Below are 27,276 nucleotides of genomic sequence, written 5' to 3'. Positions count from 1 at the left end.
ATCACATTTATTCCTTTTGCAGATATAAATAACATGAAAATGCCCCTACAAATCTCCACAGTAGATAGAATAATAGGTTTTCCATACATAAATGTAATAGGTTCATAGGTAGGTACTAGGCAATCTGCCCAAGGGCATGTATAAGCCTAGCCAAGGTGTGTCGGTGTATGCCACCCCATTGATTGATTTACTGAGCCTCTGTCAAGCAGAGCTATTGAATTGATCCTAGTATGTCCCAATCTGTGCCCCTACCAATTATATTTGGCTTTGGCTAGACTTCTTACATTAAGATGTTGAGAGGTATTATTCTCATGTATGTTTAGTTGTATTGTTTGGCCTCTAAGGCTCAAATCATGACTGAATGGAGTCCTGACTCATTGAAACAGTCTGCATACTCGGTTAACAGATGTTAAATAAATAAACATTTATGTATAGTGCATAACAGAAAAGACAGTGATCCTCTTCTCTGTACTGTGGCTTACATATCCTGACTCAATAACATGCAAAATGCATGGCCTTTGTAACAGTGCAGGCCTTACTTAGACTGTCATGAAATGCCTGTCGTCTCTCTCTCTCTCTCTCTCTCTCTCTATATATATATATATATATATATATATATATATATATATATATATATATATATGTATCTATCTATCTATATATATATATATATATATATATATATATATATATTCTCATTTCTATGCGACATTTGGCATGGTTTTGCTGGGACATACAATTCCAAGGTGAAATAAGTTGTTGGTTTGTTTCCTTTGTATATTGCAGTACTATAGTATTAGAGTTACGGGAAGATAGAGGGATGGGACAAATCTGCAAAAATGCAGAAATCTGTATTTTGTTTGTAGTCAGAGCTGTTCTCAAAAAAATAAAATGTGAGGACTTTCTCACTATGAAATAGTAGAATTATTCCTTGGATTTGCTGGCTACATCAACCAATCACTACACCGGTCTTATTTCTAATATAATTTCGCCGAACACGTACGTTATTAGTTTTCATGTGTAATGTCTGCATTATCACATAGTCATAGTTATTAATTTATTGTAGTGTCTTGTTAACAGGAGTAACGAAGTAGTGAAGTATAGAGTCTAATCTTGAAATAAAGACATGTGTGTCCCAATTTTGACAACCCAAAAATTGGGAATAGTGTTCAATTGGTCACTCATTTCACCAATGTTTGTGGAATAAAAGGTTGGGATGTCTGAGGATACGTGGAGTGAGCCAACCCATGGGATGGGTCTACAGGAGTAGGGAGTGGCCAATGTGTAGTGGTGTGGATACACCGTGTATCCAACTGGAAAATGGATGACTATTGTGCCAGTGAAGTGTTGTGGTGGGTGTTTGGGGAACTAGGATCCATGAGTATTTGGGTATATATGGAAATGAAGCAGCACAGCAATAGTGTAGTGGTTAGAGCATTCACCTAACGAGCAAGCATTTCCGGTTTGATTCCCACTACACCACATACCATTTTCCATTGGAAATCTGTATATGAACATATTTTGACATCCATCTGTTGTATAACCTGCATAATAACAATTAAAAGTGAACTGGAGTGAAGTGTCAGTGTCATACTGAATAAGGCACTAGTAAGCAGGTATATGCATAAATAATCAGTAGTAAGCATATGTAATTACTAGTTAGCATGTTTGCACGTCGGGATGCAGTGCTAACAACCGGTTACAGTTTCTCACACTCAGTTAGCTTCTAGATTACTTAACCTGTGTAGGCAGTGCTAACCCCCATGCAAAACAGGCTGAAACCTGCCTTCTGCTGCTTAAAAGTGCTTACTCCCGCTTACCCCCATGCAAACAGACGTAGACACGCTTATTGCAGGAATGTGGTGAAAAGGGGCACAAAGATGGAAAGACAGTAGGCAAGATAGCTAAGGATGTGCAGGAAAGGTGTAGTGGAGGTCCATACCTGCCCATGTCTTCTACAAATGTGCTGGTGCTCGGTGCCACCTGCATTGATAGCATGATACAGGTATTCCCTGGTGTCAGTGGCATCTGTCCATACAGGGCATGTGTGTAAGGCATTGTATGTCCTTTGTGTATCAAATTTGATGGCACCACATATGTTGCAGGCATCCAGTGGGGAACATAGTGACAGTGCATTGTCCACGATTATGTGCCTATTGTACTGGTGGACAGGGTGCCATGTCCTCTGCAGCCCATTGCAATCACACCATGCTTACTATCTGTCAACAATATGCAGGGTACTAGGAATGTAGTGGCTGTCATCTAGGCAAGTGTGTTTCTGTATGAGACATGGGTTCAGACTGTATTCTGGGTAATATTAGGGTTTCTTACTTTGTTCACCAGGCCTTTTATCAGATGTAGGGTTATGGCTTACCAACCCAATCTCTTGGCTGATTGAAATCTGTAATCCTCATCAGGTTGACATTGTGAAATATAATATGGCCACCGTATAGTAAAAGTACAAGACCCACTCCTCAACAAGTCCAGTTGTGAGACACTCACAGTCACCTCCACACAGGATATGACTGAGAAACACACACACGCACTCACACATACACACACACACACACACACACACACACACACACACACACACACACACACACACACACACACACACACCTGCCATGTCTCAGAACAGAACTCCTATCTAACTAGTTCATCACACTACAGCATTATGGAGTTATAGCATGCACTATAGAGATTACTGGGTTACAAGGTTCCCAGATGTGTATTTCCAGGTGGGTGACATCAGCAGCCTAATCCTGAATGCCTTGGCAATGTTGGGTATGTGAATTGCATTGAGTGTGACTACTCTAAAAAGCATTGTTCTCTACTCAGGCAAAGACAGAAGGAAGGACACACACACAGTGGCCAGGTCTGGGATTAGAACACCTAACTAACTACTTTACCACACTACAGCAGTACACAGTTACAGGGCACGCAGCAGAGATTACTGGGTTACAGAATACCCAGAGGTGTATATCTAGGTGGGGGACATCAGCAGGATTGCCAAAGTAGGGCAAATTGTAGTGAGTGTGACTAGCCAAACATGCAGTACTCTCCATACAGGCATAGGAAAAGACACAAAAGTATCCCCAACTCCCATGTGTGGGACTAGAACCCCTACCAGAGTTCTATATCACACTACAGCATTACACTGTTATAGCATGCACCACAGAGATTACTGGAGTACTCATTTCCCCAAAGGTGTACTCCCCAGTGATTGACATCCACAGGATTGCCAATGTAGGGCTTTTAAATTGTATTGAGTGTGACTAACTTAAATTGCCACAAGTAGTCTGTATGCATTAACTGCTGTCCTGGCCAGACCAAAATACCCACCTTTGCAGGTCATGAACCCAGGACCCTCTACATCACAGTCATAGTAACTAACCACTAAGCCATCACAATGGTACATGAGACTGAGGTTTCACCACAGTAATCCCACAATAGGCTAATCAAAGTGAACATGTGAAAGGAATGTATATACAGTTGTCCATAAAAGACCTCTCCAATGCCAACTTCATGCTACTCAATGCAGAAGTGACAATGTTTGTGACACCCATGGAGACAGGAGCTGACAGTTCTACTGATGAATACTGCACAAAGGTACTGTAGGAGCACATCCACTTGTGCATGATTCCTGACATCCCACAGGGAACCACAATACTCACCTCCCAAATAAGCAAGCCAGTCTGGTGGTCTCCTGCCCTTAACAGAGTATACAACAGAAGGTAGACACAGCTGAAGCAAAATGGATACTCCAAGGATGCAAACAACTCCCTTACCAGCCACAGTAAGATGATGAGATACCTCATGGAATCCTCCAAAGCTGGTTATGTAACTAGAATCACCACAGATTCCATAGACAACCACACAGCATTCCATAGTTATGTCCAGAATCTAACTGGCAATGCTGAGAAGTGCTCTGAGCTGTGACAGAATAGCATTATGCAGTCCACTCCCACAGATTGTGCCAGTATCCTGGTGGATTTGCTTAGTGGCACAGTCACCCCATCTCACCCCCAAAAGGGCCCATGGCAATATGAACAGAGTTCCAATGACCAGTAATCATGGCCACACAGGTAGAAACCACACTATCCACAGCTAAGAATACATCATCCATGGGACCAGACTGTCGTGTAATCATAACCTTGCATCAGGCCTGGTGCCCACTGAGTGGTGCACAGCTGCAGTTATCCCACTCCACAAGGGGGATCCACCTTGGATCCCTGGAACTACTGTCACATCAGTCTGATGAGCCTGATCTGCATGGCCATGGAATGCATTATCAGGGAGGTTTGGAACACAGACATTGGCAACCTTCAAACACTGGACCCCACACAGATTGGGCTCATGGACGGCCACTCTTGCCTCCTGCAACCAATTGTCTGCTTTGTCTCATTCTGCATAGCTGTTGAAGAGGGTAAGGCAGTGCACAATGCCTATGTGGACCTCGCCAAGCCCTTCAATACCATACACCAGTCTGGAAACATAGAATAACATATTAATCTGGCCATAAATCCCTATGACACTCAATGGTGTGCTACATGGCTTGCTGACAGGACCCAAACTGTAGGTGTAACCATCTTCAAAGCCATCCCCAGACAAGTGACAGGTGGAGTACCTCAGGGTTCAGTCCTGGGACCCCTGTTGTTTGAAATCTACATCTCTGTAGTACAGGCCAACAGTATGGGACTCTGGCTAACAAAGGTAACAGATGACTGCAAAATGGGAGACATAATGAGTCTGACTGTACTGCATGATATGTTACTGATACCAACCTGACATCTTACAGGTGGGATGGGGTACTGTCAACATCTTGTGGCCTTGTTGTGTAAGGTCCTGGTTATGAGATCTGCAACAGGTGTTAGTGTATTGCAGGGAAGACATGTTTGCTTTGGGAGGGAATACCTATTCGTGCATGACGTATGTTGTTTGTGCCTGTCAACCCTATTCATGGTATATGTGGACATATATGTTTCTGCTATGTTACCACCTTATCTACAGATGTATGTCCGTATATACCTATATAGATATAAATATCTGCTCACACATATGTGGATATGTATATCTATATATCAATATATATATCTATATATATGTATAGATATACATTTATATCTGTGTAAACATTAATATATTCTCACACACACATACATCTACATGTTGGAATACATTCTCTGTACTGCTGAATGACTGGGCTGGATGATATGTTTGTGAATACAGCAGTGTTATGTATATCTGAGGTGGCTTAGAGGTAAATCATATTGGCTATGGTGTGCATGGTCCTTGTTTCAAGCCTACCAGAGGTTGTTTATTTTGTTGCTAGGCAGAATAAGGGCCGATGGATACAGAGTGATTATGGCACTGTAAAGCAGTTGCAAGCATGTTGTCAGACATGGTATGTCCTTTGTGAGTCACCTGTGAAGGCACCATAGGTGGTGAAGGTGTCCATTGGCGAACATGGTGGAGGTGCACAGTGTGCATGCATGTGCATACTGGACAGATGGCCAGGGTGACATGCCCCTGTAGCCCACTGCTATCACTGCATAGTTACTATCAGTGGCCATTATGCAATGTACTACCCACATATTGGCTGTTGCCCAGGCATGTGTGTGCATATGACACATGGGTTGAGTGTGTGCTCTGGGTAATAATGGGGTTGCTAACTGTGATTGGCTGGCCTTGATGTCACATGTATGGGTATGGCTTTGCACCCCAGCCGCACAGCTAATGTACATCTGTTATCCATGTATGGTTGACATTGTGATATAGAGTATGGCCAACATACAAAATATACAAAATCCCCTCCACATTGCCCACAGGTGTCACACACTTACAACCACCATTACAGAGGATACAAGTCACAAATACACTTGTCATCTGTGGTATTCGAAACCCTACCTAACTAGTTTATTACACTACAGCAGTATGCAGTCATAGTACACACCACAGACATTACTGAAGTACTTTTCCCCAAAGGTGTATTGCACAATGAGTGATATCAGCAGGATTACCAAAGAAAGGCATTGCAAGTGTACTGCGAGTTTTACATTTCTTTTAAACGTGTTTACCCACTGCTTACTGTCGTGAAAACACATTTACACCTGCTTCATTCTGGCCTAAACAAAGTTATTAACAGCCCTTGCAGGTCTTGAACCCTGAACCATGCATACCATAGTCACTGGACTTATCATTAAACCATCTGAGTTATCTACATGTGCCATGGTTTTTAGAATACACCGTTTACTACAGGTATACCACAGTACTGAAAACACATGGGACAGTCACTTTGTGTACATATGTACAGTACCTTTTAATGTACTGTACTTTGTGAAATAACATAGACAAGTCTACATATGTACAACTGTTTTAAATACATACTAAAGACATGTGTATAAATATATATATATATATATATATATATATATATATATATATATATATATATATATACACACACACAGACACATGTATAGCCATATATATAAACATCTCTGAACACCCTTTGTTACACAGAAGGATTCCGAAGGAATTGAAGTGTACACAAAGCACAGGTATCTCTTGTATTATAACATTCAAATTTTAATTAGTATACCAGAGAAGGGATGGTTATTGTGTATGTGGAGTTTGGGGTGGGGACTGATGGGTAAGGAAATACATCCCGGGGATTGAGGTGTTTGGGGGGAATGATGGGTAAGGAAATACACTCCGGGGATCACTTCTGTGTCACTGGTCAACAGTGGCACAGAAAAATAACATACCCAACAGTAGTCATTCTTGACTGTCTATTCTTTTCTATTCTTACCAATGTAATATTCTGTAGACTCCACTCACCACAGATGACTACCATGGTGTGCAGCATGTTAAAAGACATAACACATGTGTATGCCTGGCTACAGGGTAGTCACACACACAAACACACAAACACTTGCCACTATTGTGCTTACAGGTCTTGCCTATGTAAAGGTTACTAGTAGAGTGGTAAGCAGTTGGGGGATGTGGCACAGAACCCATACAATTACAGTTAATCTGATTTTGCGTCTGAGCTGGGTGACATCACAGGAATGATTACTTGGAGTGGGGAGGGGGGAAAAGGGTGGTTTAGCAGTTGACAAGGATAAAGGCCAGTGCAAAATGTGGTTTCTCTTTGGAAAGCAGTAAAACCTGCTGTCATGACAGGATAAAGACAAACACTCAAGGATTTGCAGACACACACACACACACACACACACACACACACACACACACACACACACACACACACACAGTTGCCAGTGGTGAGATCAGAACTCCTGCCTATCTACAGATCACTATTACAGTACTACACAGTTACGAGACACTCCGCACAAATTACACATTTCCAGGCAGTCAGAATGCCCTTCTAAGATTGAAGACATCAACGGGGATACTGACAGTTAAGATGAACATAGCTGTAAACCTGTGTGTTTAAACTAGGACTCCATTACAATCTGTATGCACAAACAAGACACATCATCTGCAGATAAGACATAGGTAGGCCTGAGAGGTGTATTTGTAGCACAACAAGCCCTGTACTGGAGTATGTCCATCTGTGGAATGGACTACTAGTATCATTATACAGGGTTACAGTGGGCATGCTCATACACTTAGAATCACAAGACTTGCTTGGATGCATTGACTCCAATTACACAAGGTGACAGTGGGCATGCTCATACATTTAGTAGCACAGGGCTGTTTTTGATGCACTCAGATTCTAACTACAGAAGGCCACAGTTGGCATGCTCATACACTGATACATACAGAAACATTGTAATGGACTCCTATTGTAAACACACTGGTTTGCAGCTATGTACATCTTAACTGTCTGTATATATGCACATCATACAGGTTTACTAACATATACCTGTATGTGGCCCATAAATTATATATCTGCGTCTGTGCTGTGTGATACACATGCATAGATGTACATGAAGTACTGCCATATATATGTGAAGCATGCACAAGTATGCATGTGTGGAAGTGAAAGACAATTGGTTAACTGGGACACACAGGTGGATGCAAGCTACAGCATGTGTCACACACATAGCTGCCCTGAAAGGCATACATTGATATCAGATTGTGGACAGTGGCATCATAGTTGGAACAGTGGCATGTGCAAACATAATATGTGAGCCCCACTGTCTAACGGTACTGAGGTGCAGGTGTCAAGATGACCTCAGCCACCTGTGTTAGTAGTTGTCATTATTAGCAGGACTGTTCCACTAAGTATATCTCACATTGGTCATCTACACAACGTCTGCTGCTGTCCATCACCTTAGATATAGCATTTGATACCAAGCACAATGCCGCCACTCACAGTGATGTCATGGTTTGAGTGGCAACTGCTTCACCAATACAATGAGCCGATGCCCTGCTATAATTATGAGGTTTTCCAGTGTCTGTCATTCCGGGATGACATGAGTGAAGAAGACAAGCCTTTGTGACATATCATATGCAGCCGTCTTTCAAGGGATTGTGGATAATATCTAGGTTGCATTTACCCGTATAGTGCCAATCCAAGGCAAATGTCCTAAACGCAGAAGTAACACCCTGACACCTACAAGACAATTGCATTGGATGCTTATGCTAACCAGTGCTAGATGTGTGGCTTTCATAATCCACTTGCTCGATGTAGAACCTACAGTGGGGAATACTGACATCTGTGCAGTGAGGAACACCTGGCTGAAGGTTCTGTAGTGCACAATAGCACTACCACCATATAACTCAGATCCAAACATGTGGGCCATAACACTGGTATGGACCACTCCACATGGTGGTGTCCCCATATTCATACAGGCTACTCACAAGTAAAGATTACTACTCCAACATAATTTATCACAGATGAGTCAGGTACAGGTGACAGTGGCAAAAGCTGCATTCTAGCTTGTATCCTCATATACATCCCCCGCCCTCTCCTCAGACTATCAACATACATCCATAAATGTGGTATGAAATAGTATGGTACAACAGCAAATAACCTTTGACTGGTGGAATGTACCTAGCCCTACATCAGCTGTGCAAAGCACCCATGTATTGACACAGTTGCATAATGTGTTATGCAATTCAATAATACCACTGTTTCTAACCAGGTCATTGTACACATACCTGGTCCCCTGGATGTTGTCAGCAGTAACACAGTTGACTGTTGCTATACACCAGTAAACAACACCCTCATGGTCGGATATGACCTGGACGTACCTGCCCTGGATATGTACAGTCCCACACACATACACCATACATGTAAATACCACAGCTGTTGTTGTCCTTTGTACATACAGGTGGCTACATTCATTACACACATGCACATGGAAGATAGGTCCATGGCTGGTGAATGCTAACAGTAAATAAGGTTTGATATCTATGTTGACAGAAGTAATAATCCCTCTCTACTGGTCACCCATGACACCTATCATATCATACAACACTCCATGTGGCATGTATAATGCCCACCAAATGCAATGCCTACAAACATACACAAATAACAGGACCGTACGTCTTACACACATGACCTGTATTGACAGACTCAGGGAAATACAGCTATGCTCTGTATGTTCCTGAGTAGTAACAGGTGATATGTCCATGATATGTACAACCATGTGTGACCCACAGCTCCTGCATATACCCCATGTCAACAATTGCAAGCCATGCATGCTGTGTGCTGTCTGGACATGCACCTTATTAACACAATAGCCACAATGTGCTGGGGTGAGATGTTCATAAGCCACAGACCTCACACATGCTTGAACAAGTGTAATGCCTAGCTCAAACACTTTTTCAGTAATCATGAGGTGTGTGTGTGGCAAATATGTGGTGTGTTTGTCAAATATGATGTGCTCACTGTTGACCATTACAGTGCCCTGGCAACACAATGGAACTGTCAACTAACAGTTTGTGGCATCATGACATGGAATATTGCTGTGCGTGTCACTTGCTGATATGTGCTGTTGGCGTAAGTGTCCACTTAGCTACTTAGTGAAGGTGGTTGTGTGTCCTACCAGTACATAAGTAGAACATCCAATATGGTGTAATGATCAGCTAGATTTCACACATGGTGTGGGGAAGGTGTGGAATGTATCCTCTTGACCTGATAGTCCACTTACTGATGGAGACTTCATATGTGTATATCTACTGATGTGTGTTTAGATTCCATGTCTGTGGAGTGTCTGATGTTTGAATGTGACTGTTGTCTTAGTACAGCATGCAGTTGCAATGCAGCCTCAACATTGCCTAGTGTATATGGTGATATGCTCAAAGTACAGTAAGCTGTACTTTAGGTATGGACATATGTTTAGACATAACTACTAAGTGGTGGGGCTACTTTGCAGATGAATGATTACTGAAGACAGCTCACATGTGTGTTACAACCATTCCTACAATAACCTGTGTAACTGCTAAGCTCTGGTGTTGTTGATTGAAGTGGTAAGAAACACACAGTAGAATGCAGTAAGGGTGACACTGAAGGAAAATCTCTTGACACCTGTAACAGAAACACCTCCCCTGTGCATATATTGTGCATATGTCCGCACAGTTGGCAAAGGTAAAAGTCAATAAGCTGTGTAGCTCATGCGATAGTGCTGTAACCTGTAATACCTATCATGAGATAGGCAGGTGTTTGATTCCCAGTACTTGCAAGTGTGTGTCCATCTATGTCATGTATGGTGGGGAATACATGCCCAATGTCTTTTACACTCCTGTATACTGTTGTAGACATCTTTACGGAGTGAAGTGTAGAAAGCAAGACATAGGCAGGGGTGTGAATCTCACACATGTCAAGTGTCGGTATGTGTGTGACTTAGGTGTATATCTTTGTGAATGCCACAGTGTGTGTGTGTGTGTGTGTGTGTGTGTGTGTGTGTGTGTGTGTGTGTGTGTGTGTGTGTGTGTGTGTATGGCTGTCTGATCGCTGGAGTGAGGCTGTATTTTACCATACTCAAGAGATAAAACCCCCTCCCCACATCCACTCACTGCAATCTAGTATCCCTGTTGAATCCATCAATCTTAGAAGGTCATTCTAACTGACTGTAAATGTGTAAGCCTTTGAGTGAGGCTTTTTTTACCATAGTCTACTGATATACCCCCCTCCCCACATACACTCACCACAATCTAGTATCCCTGTGGATGTCCTCAATCGTAGAAGGTCATTCTGACTGCCTGTACATGTGCAATCTCTGTGGCATGTCTGGTAACTGGGTAGTACTATAATAATGATTTGTACATGGGCAGGGGTTCTAATCCCAACACTGGCAACTGTGTGTGTGTCAGAGTGTGTTTCTATCTCGGTGAATTCCTGAGTATATGTGTGTGTTTGCATCCTGTCATGAGAGTGGGTATAACTGCTTTCCAAAGAAAAAACACCTACTCAACTGGCCTTTACCCTTGTCATCTGCTGAACCACTCTTATACCTCCTCCCCGCTCCGGGTAACTATACCTGTGATGACACCCAGTATGGATGTGAGGCTCTGGCCACAGTAGCTTACTACACAGCTATCATGCTCTTGGACCATTATATCAGTAAACATGTTTGAAACTTGGAAGATTATAACTGTGATGTGGAAGCCACAAAGTGCATGCAGGTATTGTCATACAGACCTGTGCATAATCTAACATTACATATGGGACACTAACTGAAAATAATGACATCCCCCTTGTAGTCTGTATGCACACATTTGGCAAATGCAATAACACCTGCAAGGGGAAGGCCGAACATCAAGATCAACATGCAGTTACTGGTGTTACACATGATACATACTGTCAACAGTGCAAAATGCATTCTAAAACTGTAGTACATGGTATGTCTGCTGCTGTCAACACTACTCAACAAAGGTAATCTACAATTGTCTTCCTAGTATGTTCACCCTATGCATCAGACCATATGACCATGTCCCTGCACCGATGGTATGAATGACAGGGATGCGGCACAGGCATCATCATATGCACAGGCTGATAATGTTTGTCAGAGGCCTGGGCTGCACCATTGGATGACATCATGTGTGTGGGTTAAGGCCTTTTATTTCATTGGGTGTGTGTGGATGTTATGCGTGTGTGTGTTGAGGTGCCCTACATTTGTTTCTGGTGTGTGTGTATGTATGCACACTGGTCTGGCATGTGGCTGGCCTACACAAGGGTATTATTGACAGCTGCAGACTGTACAGGGCAGGTTGTACAGTTCACAGTGTCTGGACACGGCCATGTGACCTGCGCCTGCCAGGGGTTGCACGGCCACTACCAGGTAGAGGTCCAGATTGGGTACTTTCTGATGACACATGTCCACCGGAACCATGTCCCTGTTGGAACCATCCAGGAGCATGTGCACATGGCCTACTGTGTCCTGGTGGGGACAGCACAGCACCAGCTGCATTGCTGCTGCTATCACCACTATGGGAGCGGGCATGTGAAGTAGCATGTTCACATACACCTTCAACAGTTGGTGTAGCTGGCCTACGTCCACGTGCCTGACACCTTACTCACACCAGATGTTCTAGCACAGACATTCCATGCTCATGGATCAACATACCATGGTCAAGGACTCCCACCATGTCACACAATCATCCATCCAAAACATCTGCAAGTTGATGATGAGCATTTGCAATTGTCTAGAAGTTGTCAGTTAAAGAACAGACAGCAGCCCTCTGAAGCTTCAGACCTTCTCTGTTGTGCCATTCAAAATGTGCCTGTGCCTCCATTACAGCCTGTAGCTTGCATCTGGTGACACAAGCTGACGTGCTATGACTTGCAGGTGCATGTTGGCCAGAAGCCCCCCTACAAGCAGCCCTGGGCACATGCCTGTGTGGGACATCACCAGTCAGTTGGCTGGGATCATGGTGTGCAGACACACCTTCAATAGTCTCCACACTTTCCTGTTCCATGCTACCACACACCACCTGTCCTTCTACTAGGCCATTGGTGATGGGGTATGTGTAGGCATGACAACTGTGTGTGGGGGATGAGGGAGATACAGGTGGAATGCCAACCAATGGCACAGATTCAGCCCCTGACAACCCTGCCTGTGCCTCAATCATACTTTCATCATCACTGCTAGTGTCTGTGGAGACACTAACAGCAGGTGGACTGCAGGAGGCCAACAAACCTACATCAACACCTGTGATGGGCAAACTAGAACTGTACATTACCAGTTATACATCACAGTACAGACACACAGAAGCAGACACACAGAGACAGACACACAGGCAGACATGCAGACAGACACAGACACATGATATGGCACACAACGGCATGCAACATGCATGTGATATGGCAGAAGGCATTCAGCTTAGACAATTATAGTGGTAGTTATCATACATCCCTGAGTTGCACACAACAGCATGCATGTGTTATGGCAGAAGGCATGCAGCTTACACAATTATAGTAGTAGTTAGCATACATCCCTGTGTTGCACAATTTGTGTTAGTAGGTTATGCCCCAAACCTGCAACACAATACATGAACTATGCACCATTGCACCGCACTGCCATGTTTTATGCACCATACCCCACATTGTAACAGACCATCGCTGACCTGGGTACATCTGCCAGTGATGCTTTGTGTTGGCCACTGACCCTATGTGTGAGGAGGACAGGAGCAGAAGGGTATGTTGAGTGAATACTATGGTTGCCAGAGCCCTAGCTTGCATATCTCCCCATAAACAGTGCATGTCTGTTCAGCATTATTCCGCTTATCCCTGAGCTGAGTCTACAGACAATGTGCATGTGGCTGTACACACATGTTTGACATGGCTGTCCCTACTTTGCAATGGTGCCACAGACCAGCACAGGTTAACAGTACACCAGCCTGATGTGTGGCATATGACCTTGCCAATCACATGTAGTATGACATGTCTTCTGCTGAAGTGATGACTGACATGCATACATGTTTAACACAATGGTGTCCTTTCAAATATACAGTGAGGTACTGGTGTCCCAATGCAGGGGCGTGTTATATTAGCATGGACTTTCAGCTGACACAATGTTGTCAGTCCACCCTAGAGATATACAGTCACATACTGCACATTGAGCTGATGTGCATAGCCATTGCAGGGCATCATGTGGCTTCACTATTGCTATACAGTGCGAGTTACAGACACGATTCATAGCCATGACTGTGTTCAGATACAATACATATCTAATGTAGAATGTGACCCACATCACTGAGGTGTATACACACTAAACCCTAATTTGGAATGTGTGACACAGGTCACTCAAGCGTATACAGATGACATCCCTGCACATCTGCAATCATATTGCGGATGCCTGGCAACTATGCCCAGACATGGGTAATTTTGCAGTACGCCATGTTCCACATGCCATCTGTGTACTTCACACACATGAGGAGCAACCATGACAGTGATGTCTGACACCAGCAAGGTGAATGTACAGTAACTGTGGCCTGTTGTGGTTGTATGTCTATGTTGTGCAACACATGTATGTATTTGTATACTGTATAGGTTAAAGCTTTCATGTCATGATACACTCAAAATGTTCAAGACATGTTTTGTGGTGCTTTGATGTCATGCCTACACAAGGTGTACACAGCCCTGTATGACGTTTAGTGTTTCACATCTGCAATATAATCATTACACAAAGGCCATAGTTGTATTGTGTTGAGACAGTGTACAACAGGGTGTACACACATGTACATTCCTTCTACTGTGTGTGCTGCTTCATGTTTCTGGCCATCCTTCATGGCCATATGTAAACATGTTTTGTCCAATGGTTGTGATGGGCATCTATTTCATATGTCAGTGTTGTCCCATATGACATACACCCGTAGATGTCATACGCTCCACTGAGGACAGGTTTATGCAGACAAAGGGTGGTCTGTTTGGGATGTGGGATATCATGTTTTGCAGGATAGTTAACCAGTGTTGCGGTCAGCCCACAAAATATCATGGACATGTCAGATAGCAGATTTGTGTGACATTCATAGCAAGGGTATACTCCACAAGAGTGACTCCTGTCGGTTTTTCATAATCCAGCTCCAAAATATATAGAGTGTGTGCACACATATGCTTTCTGTATAGTTCTGTTTGTATTCCCCATGTGTGATGCTGATCTGTAGTACATGTCCCTACAGTGAACCACACCTCCACCATTATATTTACAGCTGTCCACACATCTGACAATTAGAGTTTGTAAGGTTTAGTGTAGGTGTTTCATAAGGTCTTTAAATATTTCACATGGGTAACCACTGTGATGCATTGCAGGTCTGATCTGTATATATTAGCAGGATCACCATACATTATGTGTACTTGTGTTAAATGGCCACATGGTGTGGGGAAGGTGTGGAATGTATCCTTATGACCTGATAGTCCACTTACTGATGGAGACTTCATATGTGTATATCTACTGATGTGTGTTTAGATTCCATGTCTGTGGAGTGTCTGATGTTTGAATGTGACTGTTGTCTTAGTACAGCATACAGTTGCAATGCAGCCTCAACATTGCCTAGTGTATATGGTGATATGCTCAAAGTACAGTAAGCTGTACTTTAGGTATGGACATATGTTTAGACATAACTACTAAGTGGTGGGGCTACTTTGCAGATGAATGATTACTGAAGACAGCTCACATGTGTGTTACAACCATTCCTACAATAACCTGTGTAACTGCTAAGCTCTGGTGTTGTTGATTGAAGTGGTAAGAAACACACAGTAGAATGCAGTAAGGGTGACACTGAAGGAAAATCTCTTGACACCTGTAACAGAAACACCTCCCCTGTGCATATATTGTGCATATGTCCGCACAGTTGGCAAAGGTAAAAGTCAATAAGCCGTGTAGCTCATGCGATAGTGCTGTAACCTGTAATACCTATCATGAGATAGGCAGGTGTTTGATTCCCAGTACTTGCAAGTGTGTGTCCATCTATGTCATGTATGGTGGGGAATACATCCCCAATGTCTTTTACACTCCTGTATACTGTTGTAGACATCTTTACAGAGTGAAGTGTAGAAAGCAAGACATAGGCAGGGGTGTGAATCTCACACATGTCAAGTGTCGGTATGTGTGTGACTTAGGTGTATATCTTTGTGAATGCCACAGTGTGTGTGTGTGTGTGTGTGTGTGTGTGTGTGTGTGTGTGTATGGCTGTCTGATCCCTGGAGTGAGGCTGTATTTTACCATACTCAAGAGATAAAACCCCCTCCCCACATCCACTCACTGCAATCTAGTATCCCTGTTGAATCCATCAATCTTAGAAGGTCATTCTAACTGACTGTAAATGTGTAAGCCTTTGAGTGAGGCTTTTTTTACCATAGTCTACTGATATACCCCCCTCCCCACATACACTCACCACAATCTAGTATCCCTGTGGATGTCCTCAATCGTAGAAGGTCATTCTGACTGCCTGTACATGTGCAATCTCTGTGGCATGTCTGGTAACTGGGTAGTACTATAATAATGATTTGTACATGGGCAGGGGTTCTAATCCCAACACTGGCAACTGTGTGTGTGTCAGAGTGTGTTTCTATCTCGGTGAATTCCTGAGTATATGTGTGTGTGTTTGCATCCTGTCATGAGAGTGGGTATAACTGCTTTTCAAAGAAAAAACACCTATTCAACTGGCCTTTACCCTTGTCATCTGCTGAACCACTCTTATACATATACCTCCTCCCCGCTCTGGGTAACTATACCTGTGATGACACCCAGTATGGATGTGAGGCTCTGGCCACAGTAGCTTACTACACAGCTATCATGCTCTTGGACCATTATATCAGTAAACATGTTTGAAACTTGGAAGATTATAACTGTGATGTGGAAGCCACAAAGTGCATGCAGGTATTGTCATACAGACCTGTGCATAATCTAACATTACATATGGGACACTAACTGAAAATAATGACATCCCCCTTGTAGTCTGTATGCACACATTTGGCAAATGCAATAACACCTGCAAGGGGAAGGCCGAACATCAAGATCAACATGCAGTTACTGGTGTTACACATGATACATACTGTCAACAGTGCAAAATGCATTCTAAAACTGTAGTACATGGTATGTCTGCTGCTGTCAACACTACTCAACAAAGGTAATCTACAATTGTCTTCCTAGTATGTTCACCCTATGCATCAGACCATATGACCATGTCCCTGCACCGATGGTATGAATGACAGGGATGCGGCACAGGCATCATCATATGCACAGGCTGATAATGTTTGTCAGAGGCCTGGGCTGCACCATTGGATGACATCATGTGTGTGGGTTAAGGCCTTTTATTTCATTGGGTGTGTGTGGATGTTATGCGCATGTGTGTTGAGGTGCCCTACATTTGTTTCTGGTGTGTGTGTATGTATGCACACTGGTCTGGCATGTGGCTGGCCTACACAAGGGTATTATTGACAGCTGCAGACTGTACAGGGCAGGTTGTACAGTTCACAGTGTCTGGACACGGCCATGTGACCTGCGCCTGCCAGGGGTTGCACGGCCACTACCAGGTAGAGGTCCAGATTGGGTACTTTCTGATGACACATGTCCACTGGAACCATGTCCCTGTTGGAACCATCCAGGAGCATGTGCACATGGCCTACTGTGTCCTGGTGGGGACAGCACAGCACCAGCTGCATTGCTGCTGCTATCACCCCACTATGGGAGCGGGCATGTGAAGTAGCATGTTCACATACACCTTCAACAGTTGGTGTAGCTGGCCTACGTCCACATGCCTGACACCTTACTCACACCAGATGTTCTAGCACAGACATTCCATGCTCATGGATCAACATACCATGGTCAAGGACTCCCACCATGTCACACAATCATCCATCCAAAACATCTGCAAGTTGATGATGAGCATTTGCAATTGTCTAGAAGTTGTCAGTTAAAGAACAGACAGCAGCCCTCTGAAGCTTCAGACCTTCTCTGTTGTGCCATTCAAAATGTGCCTGTGCCTCCATTACAGCCTGTAGCTTGCATCTGGTGACACAAGCTGACGTGCTATGACTTGCAGGTGCATGTTGGCCAGAAGCCCCCCTACAAGCAGCCCTGGGCACATGCCTGTGTGGGACATCACCAGTCAGTTGGCTGGGATCATGGTGTGCAGACACACCTTCAATAGTCTCCACACTTTCCTGTTCCATGCTACCACACACCACCTGTCCTTCTACTAGGCCATTGGTGATGGGGTATGTGTAGGCATGACAACTGTGTGTGGGGGATGAGGGAGATACAGGTGGAATGCCAACCAATGGCACAGATTCAGCCCCTGACAACCCTGCCTGTGCCTCAATCATACTTTCATCATCACTGCTAGTGTCTGTGGAGACACTAACAGCAGGTGGACTGCAGGAGGCCAACAAACCTACATCAACACCTGTGAGGGGCAAACTAGAACTGTACATTACCAGTTATACATCACAGTACAGACACACAGAAGCAGACACACAGAGACAGACACACAGGCAGACATGCAGACAGACACAGACACATGATATGGCACACAACGGCATGCAACATGCATGTGATATGGCAGAAGGCATTCAGCTTAGACAATTATAGTGGTAGTTATCATACATCCCTGAGTTGCACACAACAGCATGCATGTGTTATGGCAGAAGGCATGCAGCTTACACAATTATAGTAGTAGTTAGCATACATCCCTGTGTTGCACAATTTGTGTTAGTAGGTTATGCCCCAAACCTGCAACACAATACATGAACTATGCACCATTGCACCACTGCCATGTTTTATGCACCATACCCCACATTGTAACAGACCATCGCTGACCTGGGTACATCTGCCAGTGATGCTTTGTGTTGGCCACTGACCCTATGTGTGAGGAGGACAGGAGCAGAAGGGTATGTTGAGTGAATACTATGGTTGCCAGAGCCCTAGCTTGCATATCTCCCCATAAACAGTGCATGTCTGTTCAGCATTATTCCGCTTATCCCTGAGCTGAGTCTACAGACAATGTGCATGTGGCTGTACACACATGTTTGACATGGCTGTCCCTACTTTGCAATGGTGCCACAGACCAGCACAGGTTAACAGTACACCAGCCTGATGTGTGGCATATGACCTTGCCAATCACATGTAGTATGACATGTCTTCTGCTGAAGTGATGACTGACATGCATACATGTTTAACACAATGGTGTCCTTTCAAATATACAGTGAGGTACTGGTGTCCCAATGCAGGGGCGTGTTATATTAGCATGGACTTTCAGCTGACACAATGTTGTCAGTCCACCCTAGAGATATACAGTCACATACTGCACATTGAGCTGATGTGCATAGCCATTGCAGGGCATCATGTGGCTTCACTATTGCTATACAGTGCGAGTTACAGACACGATTCATAGCCATGACTGTGTTCAGATACAATACATATCTAATGTAGAATGTGACCCACATCACTGAGGTGTATACACACTAAACCCTAATGTGGAATGTGTGACACAGGTCACTCAAGCGTATACAGATGACATCCCTGCACATCTGCAATCATATTGCGGATGCCTGGCAACTCTGCCCAGACATGGGTAATTTTGCAGTACGCCATGTTCCACATGCCATCTGTGTACTTCACACACATGAGGAGCAACCATGACAGTGATGTCTGACACCAGCAAGGTGAATGTACTGTAACTGTGGCCTGTTGTGGTTGTATGTCTATGTTGTGCAACACATGCATGTATTTGTATACTGTATAGGTTAAAGCTTTCATGTCATGATACACTCAAAATGTTCAAGACATGTTTTGTGGTGCTTTGATGTCATGCCTACACAAGGTGTACACAGCCCTGTATGACGTTTAGTGTTTCACATCTGCAATATAATCATTACACAAAGGCCATAGTTGTATTGTGTTGAGACAGTGTACAACAGGGTGTACACACATGTACATTCCTTCTACTGTGTGTGCTGCTTCATGTTTCTGGCCATCCTTCATGGCCATATGTAAACATGTTTTGTCCAATGGTTGTGATGGGCATCTATTTCATATGTCAGTGTTGTCCCATATGACATACACCCATAGATGTCATACGCTCCACTGAGGACAGGTTTATGCAGACAAAGGGTGGTCTGTTTGGGATGTGGGATATCATGTTTTGCAGGATAGTTAACCAGTGTTGCGGTCAGCCCACAAAATATCATGGACATGTCAGATAGCAGATTTGTGTGACATTCATAGCAAGGGTATACTCCACAAGAGTGACTCCTGTCGGTTTGTCATAATCCAGCTCCAAAATATATAGAGTGTGTGCACACATATGCTTTCTGTATAGTTCTGTTTGTATTCCCCATGTGTGATGCTGATCTGTAGTACATGTCCCTACAGTGAACCACACCTCCACCATTATATTTACAGCTGTCCACACATCTGACAATTAGAGTTTGTAAGGTTTAGTGTAGGTGTTTCATAAGGTCTTTAAATATTTCACATGGGTAACCACTGTGATGCATTGCAGGTCTGATCTGTATATATTAGCAGGATCACCATACATTATGTGTACTTGTGTTAAATGGCCACATGGCAGATAGAATGCATCTAATATGATCTGTGCATTATCAAGCCTGATAAGTAAAACAAACTCACCAGCAACAGGCTGCTGCCACTGCGATATGCCAGAGGTACCTAAATAGGAGTGTCAGAGCAGTATGATCATCATCCACATCTGTCTGATAGCTACAGGGTGCAATGTGCATGTTGGCAGATAAGCCAGTACAATAGGCTATGCTATGCAGTATGCACATCTTTGCATACATAGAGTAACAAACTATAGTATGTGGCTTGTGTACATACATGCCTTGCATATGATGTTAAGTTAAATATTGTACAGTATCACATGTATCTATATCAAATATACCTGTGTTATATGTGCAGTAGTGACTTACCAGCCAAATCCTGGCTCAGTGGCTGTGAGACACCCACCTCCACAATACCAGTTGAAGCTTGTGGATGGAGTTCTGCAGATTTCCCCAGGTTGGCCAGGTGCTCCTTAGTACGTATAAGTGGGGGCTGGGTGAGTGCCCCCCCCCCACCTGTTGCAACTTGTTCCCTGGCGATTGCGTTTGCATGCTATTTTACCCATCTAATTAAGTTGTTGCAGTGTCGGCACACCTGCTGATAGGTGCAAATGTGGCCACCAACATCATTTACCCTCCTGCAAAGTTTGTCTCACTGGGCAACCCGGTGCTGTACATCCTGTGGCACATGTCTGAAAACTGCCACATGGTTGTCAAGGAGGTATGGAATGAGGACCTCATCCTCCATGCAGCTGTATGGCAGCAGCCTGGCATGCAGCATACCTGGCAGACATTATGACGGTGACAAATCACAGTAACTCAGAGACGTACAGATGTACAGCTGCACATACATGTGTATCACATTTATCATAATTACAAATATGGCTTTGCAAATCTGCATGACACTAATACCACTGACGTGTTTAACTCACACACATTTGACACTTACTGGTGATTTCATGTTATCACCATATATGTGTGTGTCAAGTGATGACATTGCTTATACTCGATGTGGATGTTGTCTTGATGTGGGCATGTCTGTTTGCCTGCACTGGTGTCTTTACCTATTAGCACATGCCTGGATATGTTCACATTAATGCAAGAGACCTTAATGCTGTGTATATCTCACATATATAGTCATACACAGCTTTAAGGGACATGACCTGTGACCCTGCAGACTTGCTCACAACAAGTTGTACATGTATGTGTTTTGCCATTTACATCTACATGGCACTGTACAGCAGTATAGCATCCAGCCATGTATTACCTGTGTTGCACATGTGAAACACATGGGACTATGGCTAGCTTGATGGTATTTGCAGGGTTGGATATCAACTATAGCATGTATGGTCATAGTGAACTAGTAGGCTATATGCCCTGGGCCATGTATGAGCATAGGTTGAAAGTTACCTAGCTGTAGCCAACAGACAGCTAACTTTCAGTGGCCAGTTTGAGGAGTGCCACAGAACTGATCCACAGGTTTACTGATATATTTGCCATGCAGTCATCACACCCATGTCTCAAAGAGGGGCAATGTGCAACTATGCTGGACAGGGATGCATAGTATGGCAGGAGTATGTAATATGTATGGGACAAGGATCTGCCAGGCATGTTATGATTCTTGTACTAGACAGGTGGATGTCCATGACATATGTGTTTATTTGAAATCAGGATGTGTAAGTGTAGCATGTCCAACATCTCTGGGTGACATGGCTTTATTCAGGGTAGGCATCATGCTACATAGTGGAGGTAGAGTTTGGGAAGGCCAGTGTAGGCCATCTGAACATGGCCACTAACACTTAAAGGAAATATGTGAACTATTATGGGTCAATTGAGTGTTGCGTATGGGTGAGCAATGATCTCTACATTCGTGGATGGCACCCTGTCATGATTAGCACTTATGACTACCTGTCTAGTGTGGTGAAGTGACTATCAAAGGCAAGACTACTGTCCAGCTGGATGCCATACACACACAGTTTCCATTATGTTGCCTGCTGCCTAGGTGGTAGTTCATGGGTACAGGATTTTTAACATAGGGGATGACAATGCAATACTTTGCAGTGAGATTGTGGCCATACGACAGACACCACACATCTGACCCACAAAGGCCGTTTTGTATGTTGCCCACAGCACTCATTGAGTCAACTATAGTTCCTAGTTCATAGTCACTTGCAAACTTCAATAGGCAGATGCCTTTTGTGTTAGTCTGTGTGGTATAGATTTAGATAACAGAGAAGGGGAGTACCAGGACTGAACCCTGTATTACTGTAGTTGGCACTGGTTTACTGTGCGTGTATTAGTCAGACACCTTCTGTAGTGTTGGTTCTGCCAGCAGTCCAGTAACCAACCAGTCATGTGACATAGGTATATACACCTAGTTTACTGAGTGTAGCTGGAAGCCAGTATGGGTGATGGTGTCCTAAGACCTGGCAAGGTCGAGATATGCTGTGTGAATCAACTTTACAGTCATCTACATCTGTACTGACTACATCAAATACATTGATCAAGGTTCATGGCCTTACAGACCAGACTCAGCAGTGTAGTAGTGCACTATTTCCCATTAGCAGTGGTGTCTCCCCCTTTGTGGGGTGTGACAACTGTTGTTGTGCACCATTCAGTGTGTACACAGCCTGACATGCAGCTATGGTTGAACATGAGGTGTAGGCAGAGAGCTAATTGTTCTGACATTGGTGTAAAACACACCCTGTGATGTTGACAGGTCCCATGCAAGCTGTATGTATGGCTTTAGAGAGTGCAGCTTGTACCTGCATAGTTGTTATTACAGGGACTCTGTAGTGTACATGTATATATAAATATATCTACCTGTTGGGGGGGAGGTGAGAGTGGGTTTAAGTTATCGCAGACCCTATCTGGATGAACAAGTGCTATTCCTGTAGGTGCAGTACTTCTCATGCCATAGTGCTATGAAGCAGGGCAAGTGTTGTCATTGCCATTACGATTCATGACACAGCTATAGAATGCTCTGTGGTTGACCTCATAATATGTGGCTGGTTAGTTTCACAGTGGCTTTGTGTGGTCTTATATGGTGTATCTAAATCTTACTGAGGCTGACCAGGGATCACCTCCACACATGTGTGTTCACTCTAGCAATGGTTTCTACCTTCTGTGATACAGTGTATGGCAGGGTACCACCAGTTTGCTTTCCTGTTTATGTTTGATTGAATCTTGGTTCTGTTTCAATAGCACAATCACTGCACTAATGTGAGTGCTTAAAGTGCATTTGTGTAGGATTCAGCATTTGCACATGCGTTGTCCATCTGCATGGGTGCCATGACATTCACCACTTCTGTCTTAAGAAGCATAACATTGGCTTTGGAGACTGACTATGTGTAGCATACTGTTAGCCCTGTTTGTGTGACTATGGTGACCCAGATCACTGTGGTGATGAAATCAAACATGCATTGAGCACAGGCATTGGTACATGAGGTGTCTTCCCAGTTAATAGTGGGATAGTTGAGAGTAGCCATTATTATGGTTTTCTGTCTCAAACCTATTATTCCCCATTACAGCACAATATGACAGTTGGTAATTCAGAGGCATGGTGGGTGATCTGTAGCAAGGTGCAATTTGGCTTCCACTTTGGCACAGAGGTAGTTGCTCAGCGTAATGCATCTGAAGTTATGCAACTGCAACTAGCCTGGGGGTGTACATATCCTTCGGTAATATGGACACACCTGCAGCCCATGTGTTACAATAAAGGATAATGGCCAAGAGGTGAGGTATGTGTTATAATATGGTCATGCAGGGGTGCTCTCTGGAGCCTTGAACCATATCTCAGTCACTGCACAGATATGTTATCCATGTTAAGCATTGACACACATGAGTCCATATTGAGTTTCCAAAATGTATCACTGAGTAGCTAAACACACAATTTATTGCTTGGCTGTCCCTGTTACAGCAGTGGAATTGTCACTCGAACCTTGCATGATAAAGGTGCTATAGGGGAAGCGTGAGCCCTAGCCAGTATCCAGATTCCCAGGGGTGACAGGTGTAGGCCCTGTCTGGTAAAGCATCATGGTCTGTCGACTATGTTATCCCAGGCAGAGAGATACTGGATATCCTTTAGATTACACCAGTACATTAGACAATTGGGGAATACAATAATTTTGTCCCTGTACTGCAGTATCATTCTGGGCAATGGCAGACAGCTACCCAGGCCTTGGGACATACCTGCATGGGCTACAAGACCTCACAGTTCCTACATGTGTGTTTCCATGCAGTCCAGGCTATGGCATCCCAGGTCCTGCACAACATCATGGAATATGCCAGAGCCATGTGTACAGTTTGAAACGTGGTCTGAGTGTATGGGTATGTGGCTAATCATGGCAGACAGGCAGCTGACAGTATGTCTGCCCTCATATAGCTTGGTGTGTGACATAGAGCTGGACTTTGCATTCACATAGGAGTACTGTTGGGCATGTTTCCGGCCACGTGTTCTGAGGAGTGGCACAGTTTTGCAACCCATGTCATACAGTTTGTGTACTTTGTTGTCTGACTATTCCAGCTTGGGAGGTCCCTTGCTTGGCCAGATACTTGAAGCCTCTGTGAATGTGTGTGCTTTCTGGTGGTATGTGTGGGCGTCCTTACTGTGTTCTGGTAAGGGTATGTGTTGAGTGTGGTGATGAGATGCATGTGTTAACCTACACCGCATGGCTGTCCAGTCCAGTCATGGCTGTAGACTGGACTGCCTTCCAGCTTGCCTCTGTAGCTGCATCCCAGACAATGTGTGGGGTGTGGTGTTAGGTGGGTTTGGCAGTGTACATGGCATAGAGATTACATTCCCCCAGGATGGCCACATACACAAAGGTGACATTACTAAACACCAGTAGCTGACTAGTAGACATGCCTGTATAAACATTCAGTACTACAAGTATCAAGTACTGTATTTAGTTTACTTATTGCTTATGAAGATGTTTTAGACAGTGATGCTCACAAGTACATATATGTGTGCTTACATAACATTACAATCTCTGTTGACTTTACTCTCGGGCACACATGGGTTTATATGGGTGTTTCAAATGTTTATTAAACTGAAGATTACTACCTAAATATGCAAACTGTGGTTAAGCTATACTTTTTAACATAAAAAAAAAATCTCTGCCTTTATTGAGATTTGAACCGCAAATGCATAGATACTATGCAAATGCTCTAACCATTACACTATTGACATGAACATTGCTTCTGCTTATTTTTCTATTTAGATGATTTCTATGTGTAAGCTAAGCTAAGCAAAGGGCAGTGGTATGCAAACCCACTGAGCTTCACGTACTCTTGTAATGATAACATAACAAATGAAAGGGGAGAGTTATGGACATGTAAACACTGGCTGTTACAGAAACATAGTAGCTAACTTTAGCAGCAATCCTCATCTGAGGAGCACATCACATCCTGATAGTTGATAATAGATGATGCAAGTGTCAACAGGTATGTATCCTTTTCTGGGTATATACACACATATCCACCAGAATCATGAGGTCTGTTGGGCATGTACAGCCACTCCCCAAACAGAGTCAAGTATCAAGAGACTCTGCTGCCACTATCAACATGATCAGGCTATAATCAGATAGTGTAAGCCATCACCTATGAAGCAGCTATTACACATGAGCAGCAGTCTCCTACATCCTACACTCCTACTGCAGATGTTACACTGGAGTTAAAGATGATATGCAACTTGTTTCATTAGCAGTACTGTGCACAATCATACATACATTATTTGGAAGCAGCTGTTAGGTTGGCAATGAGAAGTTAGGCTACACAAACATGAATGTTCAACCAGTGGATCTCTTTTCTCAATATCCACTCTATGTAGGTGTGCACATAGCCATTTGTCCCAGCACTGTAACAAGGGTCACAACCCATTTGCATAACATGTACACATACACAGCTGTTATTGCTTGCAAACGATACTAGAGAGGTGGATATTACATGTCTTATGTGCATGGATAGTTACCTAGCTCTTCCAATTGTCTTTGCTGTCATGCTGCTAAACTGTCAGATGAATACAATTCATATGTATCCTGTTACTGAGTATTGTAATTGCCAGCAGACATAACTAATGTTTGCATAACATAACACAAATGCTATGTAAGATGGAATACAGATGGGACAGATCTGCCTAGGATACTGTACATTACACAGTTATTGGCACAATATCCCACAATGCAAATCATATTGGCAAAGTAAGCCCACCTTTGACATGTTCATCTCACTAATACACCCATACATATGTCTACTGTTGCAATATATCATGATATACTAATCCCGTTAAAGCACATACTTGTTTTACCAAGCCTGACACAGACAGTGGTTGGAAAAGACTTAATGAATTCTAACCCCAAATATATCATCCCTTGTGGTGTATGAGGTGTTTGCCTTGTGACCTACAGCAGTACACACATAAAATACTACAGGCATAACTACTGCTCAACAATACATTACTACAAGATAGATATTTCTACTATATGCATTGATTGCACTGTAATTATTACAGAACAGGTACTACATACACAGACATACTACAATGTATACATACCTTATTGGTAACTGGAGGTGTTATTGAGTGGTATTTTGTTTATTTCGGTATTTGTTTTATTTATTTTTGGGGTATTTTGTAATGTTCTGCAGGTATATACAGATGGTTTGAATGTGTTACATGACATCCTTTTATAGTTAGAGATCAGTACCATGTGCTATCCTGATCACCAACTGGTGTTCTAAAGTAGTTAATTACATGCACATCAGCTGCGTAGCTACTCCATTAGCCAATACCATGGCAA

The sequence above is a fragment of the Protopterus annectens genome, chromosome 8.part1 (genome assembly GCF_019279795.1).
Source record: "Protopterus annectens isolate FY-2018-M chromosome 8.part1, PAN1.0, whole genome shotgun sequence".
Classification (NCBI taxonomy): domain Eukaryota; kingdom Metazoa; phylum Chordata; order Ceratodontiformes; family Protopteridae; genus Protopterus; species Protopterus annectens.
The sequence above is the reverse complement of the archived record's forward strand: the minus strand, read 5'-3'. Positions refer to the sequence as shown.